This window comes from Pleurodeles waltl, chromosome 3_1, assembly GCF_031143425.1.
Source record: "Pleurodeles waltl isolate 20211129_DDA chromosome 3_1, aPleWal1.hap1.20221129, whole genome shotgun sequence".
In the NCBI taxonomy this organism is placed as follows: domain Eukaryota; kingdom Metazoa; phylum Chordata; class Amphibia; order Caudata; family Salamandridae; genus Pleurodeles; species Pleurodeles waltl.
The window spans coordinates 282692686-282709701 of NC_090440.1; the positions used below are offsets into that span (position 1 = coordinate 282692686).

Genomic DNA, 17016 nt, shown 5'->3' on the forward strand with positions numbered 1-17016 from the left:
CGGGAAGAGACACCTGCTTGCATATCACAGAATGACGAACAGCAGTCTCACATTTGCTTCTGCTAAGAAAGACCTCCTTTTCACCATTCAGACATCTATAGTCAAAGGGCAACTCCCACTCTTCCTTAATAAAGCTATCTCCTAGTTGCTCATATCTTCCCACTGCAAGATGTTTCAGGCAGCTCGAGAAACGAAAGGTTGAAATTGGTAAATGAATGATGCCATGTAAGAGCCAGATAGTTGAAGGACTCTCTGCTACCATGAAGGGCAACTTATCTAACTTCTCTACTAGAAGCAGGGTGAAACTAGCCTCACTTTTAGCCAATGTCGCTTGAAGAATTCACTCCCATTAATATACTTCCATGGAATGCGCCCACTTTTCAGTGTCTGTAATGTCCAACCTAGCTGCATGATGGAATGTAGCTGTGTTTGCCCATGCTATAACCGGGACAAATCTGTCTGAGTGATATCAATAGCAGACTACACTATATTTGAAAGTGAATAAATTCTGTTGGACAGTGTATTCATGCTATTTTCGACAACAGCTAATTTCTTTTCTAAATTTTCTTTATCCAATTGCCTTAAACGCGCAGCAGCCTCAATCTGGGAAAGTTTCCAAATTTCATTGTACATAGCATATAAAAACCTTTTCAAGCGCTGTTTCCTAGGACCCAGCAGAAAATCCTGCAAGTCTATATTTTCCGAAAGAGTGTTCAGGGGTTTCTTAACTGCGGCTAATGTGTTTGTTTGTACCCATTGCTGGCACAGCTTACCCACACTGTATGTTGTAACTATACCTGTATGTTGACCCAATATAAAGCAAGGGTCTGGCCTGTTAATTGAAAAAAACCATGAAGAGTTCAAAAAACGCGCTTGACACTCATTAGTGTCAGTGGGCCATAGTAACCACCCGCCGGGACTGGAAAGTGAAGAATTATAGGTACCAGCCTTAACCATTGCATCTAGCCTTTCCGCTGTGATATTAAGGAAGTGTTGCCAATCCTTAAACCTTGCCGGAGTAGGGATACTGGGCGTGTTCAGATCCTTAATTTTCGCTAACCCCAGACAGGATGTCTGCTGAATAGTGTCATTTAAGAAAATCATTTGCACAGGAATCAGGCATGCTCGAAATAAAGCCTCCCTACCCTGTATTTGCCAATCTTGTGTTCCCCATACACTTTTCAAGTCAATAGTGCTCTTCCAGTATTCGTAACCCTCAATTGCGAGCCGGGAAACAAAGGGATCTGAATAAATCAGTTTTGTATCAGTTAGCAAAATTTTCCTAATTTGTGCCGGAGGTATTTTAAAATAATACGATTCTTCTTTTCATGTATCATGCCCAGAAAAGTATGTACATTTATCACTATAATACTTTGGACTCCCCACCAGTGGTGTAGAACAGTGTTCCCACTGTGTGTAGTTCAATACTGGCCTGTATCTAGTGGCACGGTGTAGGTAGTGATGTCCCCAATTGTTATAGCAGAACATTTACCCATAATTCATTGTATAATCATATACATCATCACTTTCAAAAGCAGAATAGTCCTTAATTTCAGTTAGCATGGAATCAACTGTTTGGACATCCCAATCATCAGAGACAACATCAGGTGTAATTACATCAGTCATTGAAATTTTGAACACGTTTGGTATTTGAATAATTTCTGTAGGCCCGTATATATATCGAATGGAACTTTGTCCCACACAATCCCATCAGTAATCGGTATTACTGTAATATTTACAGGGGACAAATCTCTTCGGACCTTATGTGAAGAATGATGTGGTGTTAAAACTTCATCAACAGGCTCCACAGAGGAGCGATCAGGAATATAGTGACCATTTATAAGCAAAAAGAAAACAGTCACAAAACCAATCCATAAAAATAATGCAAAAAATGTAAAACAGAACCACAAGTAGTTCCATGGGTATATCAAATAGTTCTTTTTAAGCCATTGATACAGCTTACTACTTTTTGAGATATTGCCAATCACAGTAGTGGATGAATCTGAAGAAAAATCATCAATGTCAATGAAATAGCCAGAGGTAGTCTCTGCAAACACAGGAGCCTGTGTACTCTGGTCCACTTCACGTGGAGGCTCTTGGTAGACAATGTCATCAGCCGGTGATGTGTTTGTGTAAAATACAGCTAAATCTTGAAGCGGGGTGGTCACCGAAGACATGACTGGAACCAACAAGAGTTCATTTTCCACCCTCCCCATGGTCGAGGAGGTGTCTGGAACAGCAGTTGACATTGTTACATAGTCTGTAGTAGTGATGTTCATCCTACTATGTAGATGGATGTCCTGTTGGGTAGTGAGAGGGGATCGGGAACCACCCAAGGGACCTCCTGGTCTACTGTGAAGGATGGGCCACATGGTGTAGTTTGATGTCATCAATGGAGATTAATCTGTTCGTCTTAGAACCAGACAGTGGTGGTAAGATGAAAGTCCTGGTGCCTTGTATTCCCAAGACTGGTACGACCGAACTCCTTCACAGCAATCTTCTCACGAACCAGATCCCCAACTTTAGGAATCCAGCCAGTTGAAGTTTTCGCCAAATCCCTTATTCCTAGGGCGGCAGCACTTGTAGATGATTTATCATCACAAAATTGTTGAAGCTCCTGTAAAACAGTGAGACGTTCTTTTATGTCAAATGGTGTTTCTGCTGCCACCATACCAGGAGCATGAAGATCTGGGACATACATAGGTATCCCAAAGCGAACCTCATATAGAGAGCGTCCCCCCAAGGACCGTCTTGGCATATTATTCAGTGATCTCTGGACCCCATATATGTGGTGTAACCAACTGCGGCCTGAACCTAATACTTGAGCTGCTAAGGACTGCTTTAGATCACAATTCCGTCTCTCCACGACCAAATTTCCCTCGGGATGGTATGTGAGGAGTAATGGAGTTCAACACCAATCGTCCCCATGATGTCCCTGAATGCCTTAGAGGCAAATGCAGGGCCCTGGTCCGAATGGAATGCTGCAACCGCATATATACCGATAAAGATCAGCAAATCTTTTATAACAGTCCGGGCGTCAGCCGACCGCTGTGGCCATACCCACAGGTAGAACAGGAATTTACAGCTACTAAAATGTATTTGTATGCACCATCAGGCTGTAAGGGACCACAATGGTCTAGGTACACACACTGTAGTGGCTTGTTGGACACGAAGAGGGATGTCTGCGGTGGGCGTTTGATATTAGAGCCCTTGATCTGCTGGCAAATGTCACAGCAAAGGACATACTGCTTTGTCCGTCTGCATAGACCAGGCCACCAGAAGCGTTGCTGTAGGAGTGTTATCGTGGCCTGTATACCAGCATGTGCAGAAGCGACACCCTCATGCGCTGCTTTAATTAGATCTAATCTCTGGTCTTCATTGGGGATCACTCGATCTCCAACCCCAGGAATCGTTTTGTAAGCAACATTCTGTGCACTGATATGGTAAGTATAGTTTGTAGGGTATCCTTTCGGAAGGGGCTTGCCTGCAGCCGAAGCTTTAACAGCAATCAATATTTCATTATCCATTCTCGTTTGTGAACGAGTCACTGCAGCCACAGAAGCCGTAGCTACTGCTATTTTGGCCGCTTCATCAGCCAGTGTATTACCAGTAACGTGTACTCCTATACGTTGGTGTCCCAATGTATGGACTACATGGACACACGGTAGCTTATCCTTAAGAGCAGCCACCCTGCCCTACAATGTATTGTGTTTAATGGTGTTCCCTTTAGAATCTCTAAACCCGTTCAGTTTCCAATGATTCAGATATTCATTGTATGACTGGACGCAGTAATATGAGTCACAGACTATCAAAGTCTGGCATCCTGTCTCAGTATGTTCGAGCGCTAGAATAAGAGCTTTAAGCTCAGCCAACTGGGCTGTGCAGTCCCCTAAGGTCTGCGTATAGGTATTGTGAAGTGGAAAACTCCATCTTCCATCACTCCGCTCACGGCTGCGCAAGCTGGTGAGTATTGATGTTTAGTACCTACAGCCGGTTGCACTGAACCATCAGTGTATATGACAGTATAGTAGCTGTCTAGTGGCAAGATATTTAGAGGAGCGGGGAACTCCGGTTCATACTGGAGGAATTTCTGTGTCTGAAGTTTTGGATCGAATATATAATCGACATCAGTGGCGGTCTGAGACGTTGCCCCTCGATTCCAACGCAGATGTAATGCTTTAGCGTTAGGAACACTTGCTTTGGTGACAGCCTCCAATACGTTTCCCCTGGGCAAGTGGCCTCTCTTTTATGACGGCCATCTGAACTGCCGTCAGAATCTTTTCTGTAGGTGCAAAACGCTGTTCAGCATTTGAGTATAAATGTGATTTATATGCTATGGGTACCGTGTCATCCTCATTAAAGGTGACATAAGTGAATCCAATGGCACCAGCAATTATTCTGATGACCAAATTTGTTTTATTGTCACGTGTGTGTAAGTGTCTAGCTTCTAGCATGTCCTGTTGCATGTCCCTAAGGATGTGCGTGTGTTCAATTGTCCAGTGTCTGCTAGAAAAATTGGGCTGAACTAAGTCATAAAGTGGCTTGATGCGTTGTGCATAATCTGGAATGTATGTTCTGCCAAAATTGAAGAAACCCAGTAATGACTGCAATTTCTTAAGTGTGTTTGGAGGCTGTAGTTGAGCACACTTCTCTAGAAAGTGCGGGGCTAGGCTCTTCCCCTCGTTTGATAGCTCATATCCCAGGAATAATACGCTAAGAAAGGCTATCTTGCTTTTCTTAAAATTGAATTTGTAACCGAGGTCTGCAAATCCCATAATGATCCGATCAACCCTCGCAAGATGAATGTCGAGGACGTCGTCTGTGAGATATAGGTCATCCACATAGGACAATGCCTTGGAATCAATAACATGTAATATTGATGTTACACGGGCTGAAAATAGTCCTGGGCTATTTTTATAGCCTTGAGGTAAACAACAAAAACTTTTTTGAGCCAAATGAGAATGCACTCAGGTCCCGACTTTCATGTGCTAAATTCTGGCAGAAGAACCATTAGATATGTCGAATGTTGTTTTATGTTTTTTACGCACTATGTTGTTTATCAGTGCCGTGCTGTGTGAATTTTGTATAGCATAAGTCTGTGTATGACTATTTAAGTGTCTATAATCAACGACTATTCTATATGAATGGTCTGGCTTTGCAATGGGGAATAACGGATTATTCATTGCAGATGTACAGGGCTCAATTACTCCCTGGTACTCTAGTTGGGTGAGGATCTCCTTTACCGGAGCTTTTGCTTCATGTTTGACAGGGTATTGTAGCTGCGGTTGGGGTGTAGACCTAACAGGAATAATATGACAAGGAGACTCCTTGTCCCAACCTACATGATTGCGATATAGCGCAGGTGCCTGCGCTAAAGCCCATTCAGCAGCATAGGCTTCTTTTGCTGCTTCCGGAAGAAGATCGGAGAAAGAAGGCAAAATGACATCTTCCCCATGCGGGGACAGTGTTTAGGTGGCCAGTCTCTTTCGGCCAATAGGATATCACTAGTAAGTTCATCCCAAAATATCACACTAATAGTGCGCTCCACGTCTCCCTCTATCTGAATTTTTAAATCATAAAGCCTATCGGGGAGAACGCGGCCATCCGCTGTTTCAACCGCAACGTAATCGCTAGTTGCTGTCGCATCCAGGTGATCTTTCAGACTCTGGCGACATATTGTGACTTCTGCTGCGCTGTCTAACAGAGTCACTGCCCACGTCTTGTTCCTCAACAGTGTTCTCGATTTTACTGGCATTTTTAACTGTCAGTGCTGCCACCTTCTTCTTTTTAAACTGTGGCTTTTGCTGAGGAGTCTTTTCTTCTTTTTTAATGGTAGACTGTTGAGTCTTTCTTCTCTTTCACGTATTCCGGACATCAATCTTGACAGCCCCCTCTCTCACTACGTCTATCCGGTGCGTCCTGAAAGGAACAAGAGGGACGTGAATCAGTATATCTGTCTGAAGTTTTAATGTTCTCCCTATTTCTGAGATTATATCTCCTTTCGGAGTTCTCAGGTGTGGAGAATCGGCTCTCTTATTTCTTCTTTCTTTGAAATCCTTTTGCTTGTCCCAGCGCTTCTTAGAGCCCTCTTGTGCCTGCTTTGTACCCTCCTTGTGGGCGGTACCTTGTAACTCCAATTTTTTAGGTTTGGCTCCCAAACTATCTCGTCCTATACTAGTATAGGTATCGGAAATTATTTTCGGTAGCTGTCTCTCTTGTTCCTGGTCTGGACTTTCCCGGAGACGCTGGCGACTTGCCAGTGCTACCGCTTCCCCCTTAATATTACTGAGTATTATTGAGGATACGGCATCAAAATTACGCATTAATTTCATCCCCAAATCCAGGGCTGGTGCAGCCCCATGCTCATTTTGTATTTGTTTTAACACTTCCGGTAAATTGGCAAGTGTCGGGGTACCATGTGTGGTAGTATATATGGCAACGAAGACTGTACCCCATGTGGCACAGTCATCCACTGAGGGAACCATCCCAAAAGGCAAGCACATAGTGACCAACCTATGTTTTTCCTGTGGTCCCGTATGTGGAAACACAGCTTCCAGCTGATTTGTTTTCTGGGCAATCCAGAGCGGTATTTTTTCCCGTTCCTTGGGCACTTTACCCATAATAGTATGCACTGTTTCTGGATTAATCCCAGTAGCCAATTGATAACCACCAGCTACTGGCGGTTCTGGACAAGCTGGTGTTGTGTTCAATGTTAGCATTACGAACTGGACTAATCGTCTACATAACGCCACTAATTCATTATATAAAACTCGTAGATCTGCTACTGGCATATTCTGTACGCCTGGGTGAGATGTGTATGTGGCAAACATAGGCCATGTAGGTCCATCATTACCTAAGGGACCTAACCTCACTCTTTGTAGTACATGTGGTAGGGCGCCTTCGAACCAGTTCTGATGCTCCTGGTATGTGAGCGATATTTCATGATACTGGTATGCTTGGTACCGTAAAGGTACGTTTGCAACTTCATAAGTGTGGAATATGTGCGACCTTTGGTCAACCTCAGGAAAGGTGACCCAACAGTAAAATGTTTCTGTTTGGTGCTTTTCCAGCATTTTCAGGAATGTCAATGGCATCAGCCATATTTGTTTAGAAAAAACGGAACACCAAAAACGGGTAGTAAAGTCCTTTTATGAGTTTGAGCTCGAACAACCTACAGCTTAATCAGATGTTACCTTTTCAGCTGAGGAGGATTCTCCCAAAGACCAAGGACGTCTCCGTACAATGGTACTTAGGGTACCTGTTGTCTGTGAGACAGTGATAGTTGGGGTATCTGTAAATTAGTGCCTATACACCATCGTTGGTGGCGCTATGTCGTAGTTTGGACTCTTACTCTGAGCAAGACTGCTGGTTTAAGGATGACAGTACTTTTGTTTGTAGGCGACTACACCTTTCCTACAACAAGTCGCAGCTGTTGTCCCAACCTTACCGGCTCACTAGCAGCACCTCACCAGAAACACAATAGTAAACGGTGATATATGGCAGCCATTACGCATGGACTCGAGAATAAGACATCTCAGGGAGTGTCGTGGTTAAACGGAGATTACCCCTTTCTCACAGATATATCATGTCTCATACAAACACAGGCAATGACAAAGATGCAGTAGAGTTTCAATAGTTTTTATTTAACATAACTGCAATTTGCGATAAGTTGCATGGGCTGCAATGATTAGGCTAATGAATAATGCAAGAAACAGAATTGTGAAGACGAGAGTCATTATTACAAAGACCCCCACCATCTTGCAATACGTAGAAAAGATATACGAGATGTAATATGCCCTAATACCCTAATGTGAAAGGCCTAACTTCCTACCTAAAGGAGAGCTGAGTTTGTTAACCCTAATCTGCCAAGGCCATGTCCATGAGAGGAGCCTCCAACCCTCGTTACCTTGGAATGAGGTCTCTATCTCAGACTCCTCAGGGACATGAAGACTGGGTCAGCGTCAAGATGACTGTAGCATCGGTATCAGCGATGGTGGCGATGCCCTCTGGTCGGAATCCCTCTGATTATCTGTCTAAAGTGTGATGTATTTATACAGATCTACAAGGACCCCTGACGTAGGTGTGTTCCTAAACAATAGATAACAGACATGCTTGGGACGGCAATTAATATAAACAATCCCTTGAAAGTATAGAGAGGGAAAATCCCTAAGTGTGAACACCTACTGTTTGTTTGTCTCTGGTGCTTGATCTTGACTCCTTGGCGCGGTGACACTGATAATGTTACCCATAATAAGTGGCCTATCTATAAACAAGGCAGCCATCTTAGAAGAAATAAATATTTAAATGGGCTAAGACAGAGCAAGCTAAGTAGGTTAAATGTCACTAGGTGACGGGGCACGAGTCTGCAAGCCAGAGGCTAAGCTAACTCCTGTTATCCCATTAAAACGAACTAGGATTCACTGCATGATGACTCTAGTTACAATTGATATGGTTTGTTCATATGAAAAGCTTTTTATGGCTAACAACATTGGAGTGTTGCATTAATCCACATCAAATCAAATGAAAAAGAAAATGTGTTTTTCAAATGTTTATGTAGATTGTCAGCCAAGTAACTCAAACAGAGTCTTTTGACTTGTAAATCCACTTAGCTACTCCTTAAACATACTGAATGAATAGTAGAAAAAATATAGATTTCTGGCTATTTGCTTCAGGAGACATTGCTATTGGTCCACAAGACCAATAAATTAAGAATATTCGTAATATGAACCTGATGTGCTGACCTGTTTCCCAAACACACAGTGTACTGAAAATCAAATTACAAGGCCACGGGGCAGCACGTGGCAACAAAACCTGAAGAATAGGGTAGAAGTGGGGGAGCAAGCCTGAAAGGAGTAGAGTGAGCCCTCCTCAAAATGGGGCACAACTCACAAGGTAGGCAAATCAATTTGCAAGTCGGCATGCAAATTTTTGGGAAAAAAAGTTGACATCTGGTCAGCAAAGAATGCACTTTATCAGAACTAAGAATTTAAAGGATTCTTAACAGTTCTTCTATCTTACCTGTATGGGATAATTAGGGGGCAAGGAACCATTTTAATCTATTTTGGCAAACCACAAAAGTACCTCCACCTTTCACAAATAAACAAGCATTTGCAATGCAATGGGTCTTGCTAGTTAGAGCTATTAGTGTGGTAAACTCCAAACCGGACTTTTCTTGTCACATAAACTGAAAATTAAAAGTAAAACAGTTTCACATAAGTGAGTCGATTCACAGCGCCACAGCCGCCATGAGCATCAGCGTGAAGAGACACACAAAAGGAAAAAGAAGTTCACTCGCAGTCAAACTTGTCAGCAAAAGTGTAATTATCCATGTAACAGGGGCGATGGCCAAGGCAGTAACAAAACCTCCCGAAGGAGGGACAAACGTAAACCATTTACCAATGTCAAAGGATTTTTGAAAGGCAAGCCCATGCCATGAACCAGTGGTAGTGATGGGCATGAGGTGGACGTTGTTAAAAGCCCAGATCCATACGAACACATCGGACAAGCAGCGCTTGCACGCTGCTATGCCCAACCTAAAAATAGATGCAGGCCAATCACTGCATGCTTTGGGATCAGGGGAATTTGGTATCATAGAATGTTCAAAGATCATCCACTTCTTTATGAGCATGTGGGCCAAAGACCACGTTAAAGGTAGTGCCATTGTTCACTGAGGGCAAGGAGATTGGGAAACTGGGTGTAAGACCTGACCAAAGGTTGTGCCCAGAGTCTGCTTGACATAGTTGAAGGTCAAAGTCAGTAGTCTGTAGGCTCAAAGTTATGCCGAACTTACAGTGGGGGGGGGGCGATTGGTTATGTACCAGGTGTCACTGTTCCCCCACCACTGCTAGGCTTGGTCAAAGGTCAGAATTATGTGGGTTTTGGAGGCAGAGGGACTGGGAGGAGAGTGAGGTGATACAGCTCAGTGGGAAATTGGTTGCAGAGTATTGGTAGAAGCTGTACACCGAGTGCCTTTGCATTGTTGAAGGCTGTGTTAACAGGGCAATGAAGAAAAGAGGACTGGGTGCAATGTAAAGCTAAAGCCTACACACAAGCCCTGAGTCCATATATAGGTCATTACATCTCAGCCACTATAGTTAACCTTAACTCTTATTGCCATTTGTACATGAGAAAGTATTTAATAGGGTCTGTTTAGAGTGGATTGCTTATATTTAGGAGTGTTTTTTCTTGTATTATGGTTCACAAATTTGTCAGACAAACAATGTATATTACTCGAAAATTATGGTTGTATGGATAAATAATAGTGGGTGTGTAGTAACTTCATAGTGGGTGCATGGTGCTATGTTAGTAGGTGCTGCCATACAGCATGCCTGTGTGCTTTTCTTATCAGGGATCTGCGCATATTGTTGGATGTGTGTACATATATTGGTGGTGTGTGGTTATCTATGATGTGTGAACACATGTACGAGGTTTGGTGATTTGTTGTAGATACTGTTCTGCACTTAAACAGAAAAAAACGAATCATAACCTGGGTTGATCTATAAACAGATTCATAAAACTGAATTACTTTATTTCACAAAATAGTAAAAATTTAACATCATATTCTTGACATTCTCTATGTTCATCTTATTGCATGAATGAAACTGGCATCCAATGAATCTGGCTTTCCATGTATCTGTACTACTGTGGTCAACCTCCAACATGCACTGCTGAAGGCCGTGTGTGTGGTGCTGGGTTTGAGTGGTTATAGGGGGTTGGCTGTCGGGCCGGGCTTGTGATCAGGCTCTGCAACCAATCCCCACCACACATGGTCAAAGGCTTAGCATGGCGTGAGGTTGGGTTTTACAGGGGGTCAGCAGCAGGGCCTTCAGCCAACCCCAGCCGTGCACAGTCAAAGGCCATGCGTGGCACAGGGTTGGCCGCAGGCCAAGCCCTGTAGCAAACCTCACAAATTACAGCACTCATGACATCTTTGATAACATCATTGATAATATCAGTGTAATATTTGCAGTAAAATGTTTGACTAAAAAAAACATGATTGGAGGCGGCGTTGAAGTCACTTGAGATAACTAACAAGTGAATTTCTATGGTTTTGTACATTTGAAATGTGAGCCTAACTATAACGTCCATGTAACCTTTGTTTTTTAAAGTGAATTTCTATGTTTTTTCAAATTCTATTTCCTAAGTATAACATCCCTAACCATTGTTTTTTCAGTGAATAGACACACACATAGGAAAAAACAAAGGTTAAAGTGAGGTTATAGTTAGGTGACAATGTCAGTTGCCACATAACATTTTAAACTAAAATATAACACTGAAATTCACCAGATATAGTTAACTGAAGTAACTATACCTCGAGCCCTCAAGTAACCATACCACACACCCCTGCCATGCACAGTGTTGTCATAAACGACGAACTTCAGATGTCCTCAGTGATATTATCAGTGCTGTCATTGAACATATGAGTGGTGTATTTTATTTAATTATGGTGGTGAATATAAGTTCAGTTGTTTCGCTCTTCAAAAGTGGTTATAACCTGGTAAGAAGCACTGAGTTTTCAAGGTATTTAGACCATAACATGATATTTGGCCTTCACAATGGAGTAGCACGTCATGTATGCTGAACATATATATTTTTTAAATACAATCCTAATGATCGGACTTGGTAAAGAGGAAGTGTTTGCATGCAAAGTCGGAAACTTTGAAACAGCAAATGCTAAGTAAACCCAACTTCACTAGAGTTACAGCTGTCTGGCCCAATGATAGACATCCTGTGGGAGGGATATACTGTTTCAGGAAATCTGTGTCTGCCAGCAGACGCCCGTCCTACGCAGACAGGTGTGCAACATGGGGAAAGTGAGGGCGTTATGTGGGTACGCCAGGTGCATCAGCTGGGGAGGGGAGGCAACTGAACCACAGGTTTCCCAGGGTTTTCGTGCTGCAGTGCCTCTAGCATGACTTGGGGTGTGGCCCAGGGAGGGGGGCTGCGGGCAGGTGGCAGCAGTGCTCTCTTGGCCATGCTTAAAAAGCTCATGATAGTTTGAAATGTGTAAGATGATTCTCTTTACAATTCTGCACACTCCTGATCAACATGAATTCATGTATAAACTTTAACGGTGGGGTCACCAAAGATCCTTAATATTATTTACAGATTGCATAATTATGCGCGTCTTTCCTACTGCACTTCTGTTGCAGTCTTGCGAGCAAAGCATTGTTAAGATCTGCTAAGGCTTTCACTGGGGTAGATCGTGTTTAACCCTGCCAGACCATTAGCGCCACATAACATTCACCTAAAACCCACAAGAAACAACAATCTCTGCAGCCCTATAAGGAAAGCATGTTACGTTCTTGCGGAGTATCTACTCCCATGTGTCCGGAATGCAGAGATCTAGATTTTGACAGAACAGAGTGGCTTCTCAACAACAGAAACAACAAGAAAGGGTCACGCCTTAAAAGTAGATTTTTTCAACTATTTGCTGTGGTGAAAAGTGAAATTGAGGAAAAATGCAAAGGTCTCTGCAGGAAAACAGAAAACCTGTTTGAGACTAACAGAGTATAATGTGACAAGAAATGGACATTGTTGTTTTTTGCCTTTCTGGCTCTCGAGAACGGCTGGAGCCGTTGCTTATTGAATAAATCTACTTTTATGTATCCTTAAGTTGGCATTAATGGGTACGAGCTTTACGGTTTATATTCATTAATATAATGTTCCTGAATCATAAATGTTCTTGTGCACCTAAATGCAAGATGGTTGCACAAAAACGAGTTTACAGATTCATCACCTGGGCCGCAGAGTTCGCAATTAAGAAGTTCATTTACGATGATAGAAACTCTGCCACTACGACGGATTTTTCAGAGTTATAATGTATGTGTTGTGGCAGGAAAGGGTGCATACCAGTGGTTGCATAAACTCCTGTAGTTGAATATTCTCAAAAACGTGCGTGCCTTCCCATCCTGGAAACACATATATGGTGCTCCCACAAATTTGTAGTAGCTGTGCTCTCGGTGGGTAAAGTGATAGAGAAAAACGCCCACTCTCATTATCACGGGGGTGCAGGGGATGAGTTACTCTACAGGGAGAAACATTTTGCATGTGGAAAATAAAACTGTTAAATGCACACGTGCATTTCTGCTTGATTTCCTAATGTGGATTTTTGTAAAACCCGCATTTGTACATATAACAAGTACTCCTGGAAATGTGCAACTGTTGTATTTCGGTATTTTCTTGGGAATGTTGCAAATACTTCAAAAGTCTACTTCAAACCCATTACAAGGACATAGTTTCAGCTTTTTAAAATCAAGGCATTATGAAACATGACAATATGTTTACATAAATGCTAGAATTTGTATGAAACTGTCAGCACAGTAGGAGCTTTTAATGTGACTGGTTAGCTTTTGCAGTCTTTGAGAAAAGCGCTAGCAAACACATTTTGCATGCCATCCCCCTTCTGACTCAAGGTAAAGAATGTGCACAATTTAGGTGTGTGACAAAAAATTCTAAAGAATCTGGACTTAACAAAGCACTGAAAAATGTCCAAAGCCTACTTGTAGCCATGCTCTGCTCTCTACAATAACAAGTCCGGATTTTTAAAATCTGCTAGGATTTAACTCATGTTGGGAATATCATCAATAGCCTACTCTTAAGATCCACCCCCTCAGGATCCATACTTCAGAATTACAACCGTATTGCATAGATGATTGCAAGAGCTCAAATATAATGTACTTATCTTATTGTGACATTTTAAGAGCTTTCAACATATTGTTCAGAAGACTGAGAGCTGGAAAAGGGATTTTTGGGGCTTAAGGCAAATTACACTTTGTCATCCTTTCCCCTCCCCTGACAAGGACAATATTTGGTGCTTGAAGGAGTACATTGGCCACCCCAGTGGTAGTACTCTGAAAAGAACCTAGAATGAACTAAAAATAGCGCTCAAATTAGTGCTTAGAAGTAAAAAGTGTCTGTATAATTAACAAGTTACGCTAAAGCAAACTGCCTTCAATCCCACCGTCCTTGTCAGCTTTCTAAGAATGGACTTAACGAATAACAGACAATACAAAGGGAACAACCTATTATTTGCTGAAACCAAGACATCTACTTATCTGTACCTCCATTTAGGATTCAGTGATTCTACACTTCTGGTCCTTCCCAGCACCTTTTGTCTACAGAGCAAATGGAAACATCTAATGAGTGTGTGGAGAAATGGACTCGAATGAATAGGACAATGGGCATAAAAGATCCAGGAGTCTTCTGATGCAACTTGCTCTGACATACCACCTTAACCCTCAGACCTGCATTGTCGCTAAAACAGCAGAATCAACTCCCAGCAATCCCAGAGTTGGTATGAATCAGCTCCAAACCCACTGCAATGGGGATAACAACGGTGTCTGCTCTTGACCACATCTCCCACTAGTTCTCACAGTGAGCAGACTGCCAGCAGCTTAGTGCAGATGTTTCTCATTGAGATCTTTGCTCAGGGGTGCAACTCATGCAAGTACCCTGCAACTTCTACATTTTTCATGTATTATTAATTCATATCACCATAATCTCACCAGTTTAGGGCTAGGGCAAGACTGAGTTTACTAGTTAGAATATGAGGGGCATAGAAGGGGTCCAACGAAAGCGAACTTCCCCTAACCACGTGAGTATAAGCTTAATGGACTGATTTTAAAAGGTTAGTGGTCATAACATCACTATCCAACCCTCATGTTTAAGATTTGCTGCCCTATGCTGCGCTTTTCTTTCCCCAAATACAATTTTTGTTATTGTACGAATGTAACTTTATATGAGCCCAAAGATGCACTCAATAATGAAAAAACATTTCTTCCATCACACCACAACTTCCTCAGTTCTGAGGAGGCCACTTACTACGCCACAGAAATGCATTGCCAGTAGATTTTAAGATGGAGGTGAGAATGGTGCCTGCCCTCTGCACACATTGCCCGCCTGGTCTCAGGGGAAGCAGGTCGCCTCCAGCATGGTGGTTGTGGCTACCCTCACTGACCATGCTGATTACTGTACACAAGGTTGGGGGAAATCAGAAGTTCGTTCAAGATTCGACCTCATGTGCATATGGGAAGCCCACACAGCCAATCACAGGTAGGTAAGCATAGACCTTTCAACCCTGCGACACCTTCAGGGTAATTGACAATTGTGACTGACTTTGGTTTATGATGTTGCTGCTTCATACTATACTAATGCATTTTGTTTTAGTTCTTGTTGTATATCCTATAACCCTGCAATTGAGCCTTCTTTAGACTACTGTACATCTATGCTGCATTTATATAATGTAAGCTACCAAGCCATGCTTACTGCAGGTCAACAATGTCCTCGTTAGTTTGTGTGTACTTTAAGTCATTATAAGGCTCTACCCTGATTATGCAGGGCTCTGAAACTAGTTTTGGTTAACCCTCTACTACATGAAACAGTACATATATAAATTGAAAGGTGCTGCACTTTGAAAACACAGCCTGCGTGAATTTCGGGTGTTACTGTTATATAATGACATGACCAAAATAGAATCTTTTATGAGGATTGTGCTGAACTAGACTTAGTCACTGAAATAAGGAGCAATTATTAAAACTACTCTCCAACTCTTCTGTTCTCGTGGCAGATATAGGGAACATAGTAAATAAAAGTCCTCCAGCAAAAGACTACACAAGCTAAGTCAAGTGGAGACATTGTCTGAAACCAACCATATCCCAGCCCTTTTCTGGTCTGGTTTAATAGTGCAGCTGTCTGTAATGCCTATTGTTTCCAAATTACAGAAAGTCGGCTTTAGGCAAATACCGGTCATTAGCTTGTTATGGTAAGCTCCCTTCAGTCACTGTTTCATCACATCTTAGTTCAACCAAAGAGTACATGTTCAACCTCATTATGCTGGCTTTTTAATGTACGATTCTGTCGCTAAGAAAGTGCTGCTAGAGTAATATATGAGGTGCACAGTTTTCAGGATGTGGCTGGGGCTATTTGGTGTATAAAGAAGTCCCCTTGATTAGAATGCTTTGCCCACTAGCCTCACATGGTAAGTGAATATTTTGAATATTAAGTGTTGAGTCAGAGTTGTTTTGATTTGCGAAAATAAGGCATTCAGCTAATGAGTAAAATGTGCAACATATTTTATACTTTTGTGACAATTATTTGTTGTTTTTTAATTACTGGTTAGATGTAAAAAGGTGCACTTACATAAATACATTATTCAACAAAATTTGACCATTACACTCCAGGAACTCTAATTACTAGCTTGTTTATTTTGAAAAAGTGTGCACCTCCACCACCCGACACGTTTTGACCGACAAAGGTCTTAATCATAGGTAACCATTGTCCCTTTTCCCTTTCAATTTATATAGTCCTATGTTTGTGTTCACTACTGAAGCATTCTGGATAATGTAGTTTTACAGAGTGTTGCTTATATTTTTAACAACTTAGTTCCCGTTATGTATTTTTTCTCCATGATTCTCAACATTATCTTGCTTACTATTATTTCTAGTTCACATTTTCCTTTTACATATTTTAAAAACATCGTATTTATATATATATTCTGATTGCCACCCATTTCCTGAAAACACACCTCCTGATATTTTCAATGCCATAATAAGGGGTTTTCACATGTCACTATATTCTCTTTATTTGTTATTATTTATGTAACTTTAAATTAGAATACTTTCATGCAGAGGTATGCAATTCCTTGCATTACTCGAATCATGAGGCTCGGTATGTTTTAGTTCAATTTTTGCTCTAGCCCACCTTGATGTTATTTTGTGTATTCTAACCGCAGAAAAACAAAAACATTTGGAACATACTATAGTTATGGCATATATGGGATAAGTAAAATATTTTGCTAGAGGAGGCAGGACAATGATGTGGGTCTCCTCAGGGCACTGGTAAGAAGAGGAGTAGAACTTTTGACTCCCCACGGAGATTAAATCTACGTTTAGCACAACTAGAAATCCATTTTATTCTCCCCTTCAAAGGTTTTCCCAACAGAAAATTGAAAAAATACCCCCTGCTCAATTTGTACCTTCCTCCTCACCTACTTTTACCTCCCAAAATTAACAAAAG

General features: G+C 41.8%; 1 protein-coding gene across 2 annotated transcripts in view; it reads right to left on the bottom strand.

Moving 5' to 3' along the window:
• The window catches only part of MYZAP (myocardial zonula adherens protein), a 584270-nt gene that overhangs the window by 390608 nt on the left and 176646 nt on the right, over positions 1-17016 (bottom strand). The gene's annotated exons all lie outside the window — the stretch shown is intronic.